General features: G+C 37.2%; 1 long non-coding RNA gene across 1 annotated transcript; it reads left to right on the forward strand.

The window, feature by feature from the left end:
* The first annotated feature begins 483 nt into the window (after nucleotides 1–483).
* LOC124460794 lies at nucleotides 484–1,325 on the forward strand. Its single transcript, XR_006954791.1, has 2 exons — nucleotides 484–513; nucleotides 856–1,325. It is a non-coding gene; the product is annotated as an uncharacterized LOC124460794 (long non-coding RNA).
* Nucleotides 1,326–2,183: the final 858 nt, after the last annotated feature.

Raw genomic sequence — 2,183 nt, forward strand, 5'->3', positions numbered from 1 at the left:
GCTCGACCCAAAAAAGGTCGTTTTATGACCCGTCATAAATCTCGAGCACACAAATTTTTGTGTGCGTCGACTCGCAAAAGTGACCTTTTTCTCTGCCCAGCCTCTGCCGGTAAAGAGCCGGCTCCCAAGTTAAATTTCCGTGGCCACCCTTGCTTTATATAGTCGGAGATGCTTCTTTCTAGGCGTTGCACACTTTTGACCGAATTTAATATACCCTTTTTGCAACGGTATAAAAAACGATAAGAAAATTAAAGCGTTATTTTCAATTGAAAATGAAAGTAGGCCTTTTGTTTCTTCTGTCATTTTCATTTTCAATACCCCAGATCCGATTCGGATTCATTTCAGTAGCAAAGCACAGCTGAAAGCGAAAACATCTAACAAATTCGGTAATAAGTAGAAAAAAAAAAAAATAATTAAAAATATAAAACAAAATTAAAAGTGAAAAAATATAAAACAAAATTAACAGTAAAAATAAAAAACAACCCAAAAACAAAAATACAAATATCCTGATAGGTGAGAAAAATAACTGGATTGAATACACAGGATTTAACTTAAGTATAACTTTCTTTTTTTCTCTTCTCGAACAATGATCGAAATTAATTTGTTTTTTTAAAAAGCTTAAAAACGCGCTGCAAACTAGACTCGATCTTTGGTGGAGTCTGATCAGAGCGATGGTCTCTTATATAAATTTTCTATTTAATTGCTACATCTATGAACAAAATTCGAATTTTATCTTCCAGAAGTGATAGTTCAATCGATAGCACTTGCTCCTTATAAATTCGACAGTTACAGAATCTATCCATTGTATAACTTCATAATTTGGACAAATTGTTTGTTATGTTGTCTTCCCAACAGAGATTAAATTTTTCCTTACCTACGACGATCATCTGCTTTTCAAGCAGATCGAACATATCGGCCAATAAAGACTGGATATTTGGCCACCCAACTTTAGCCTGTGATAAACCCATTCCGTGGTGTTTTCATTGGCTGCTGCAATATAGAGCCTACCACCAAATTCCAGGACTGGAGTTCCATCATTAAATAGAGCTCAAAGCGTGGAAAAAAATCTTTGAGCAAACTGCAATTTCTGTCTCCAAAGGAGGAATCCAGGGATTCGTTGCTCGAATCCGAATTCTGAAGAGGCGCTGCTGACTGCCGATGCAAAGCACTGCAGGACAACGCTTGCAACTCTGGCCGCGGTTAGGTGGAGGAATCTGATCAGAGCGATGGTCTCATATATAAACTTTCTATTTAATTGCGACATCAGAAACAAAATTCGAATTTTATCTTCAAGTAATAAATCAATCGATAGCACTTGCTCCTTATAAAATCGACACTTAAAGAATCTATCCATAGTATAACTTCATAATTTGAACAAATGTTTGTTATGTTGTCTTTCGAACAGAGATCCAATTCTTTTTTACTTACGACGGCCCATTTATCAGTATCGAGACCTTTGTTCTGCTTTTCAAGCAGATCGAACACATCAGCCAATAAAGACTGGATATTTGGCCACCCAACTTTAGCCTGTGATAAACCCATTCCGTGGTGTTAGAATCGAGACGCGGAATCTCAGAAACAGTGCCAACAAAATAGAGATGCCAGAGCTAAAATGTCGCCTGAGGATTTGCAAGAATAAAGAGACTTGTAGACACATCAGCGTAGAAGAGCCGTACGCCAAGCGTAACTGAAAAATATCAAGATGGGCCCTACGGAAATATGTATGCACGAGCTGTGGTTGCACATTTTTTAAACATAGCGGGAAGAGTTTGAGCAAAAATCAAATTTTATTTAAGTTTCCCCGTTTAGAATAAGCCTTCTATTTGCCAATAAAATTTCCTTCTGAAAACGGCACTTATTTATTTTGCTCTACCTGCCACAGAGCAATAAATACTAGAAAAATTCCAAACTTTCATGACTGAGACTATTCGATCAGCAAACGTTATGGATGCGTTAACATTTTTGAAAAGCTATACCAAAAGCATGGTATTTCTGTCTTACTCAATTGGCTCAGCAAACTCGGAAAAAAAAGCAAGTACCATTTATTGCTGATGACCTAGATCGCCCAATTGTAGAACAATTCCTTGCCGAATAAATGAAAATCGACCCTGAACCAGAAGGCAACAAGGATGAAGACAATTTAAGTCCCGGTGGTAAAGAAACTTTACTGGAAAATGAGCCCG

The sequence above is a fragment of the Drosophila willistoni genome, unplaced genomic scaffold (genome assembly GCF_018902025.1).
Source record: "Drosophila willistoni isolate 14030-0811.24 unplaced genomic scaffold, UCI_dwil_1.1 Seg112, whole genome shotgun sequence".
Lineage (NCBI taxonomy): Eukaryota > Metazoa > Arthropoda > Insecta > Diptera > Drosophilidae > Drosophila > Drosophila willistoni.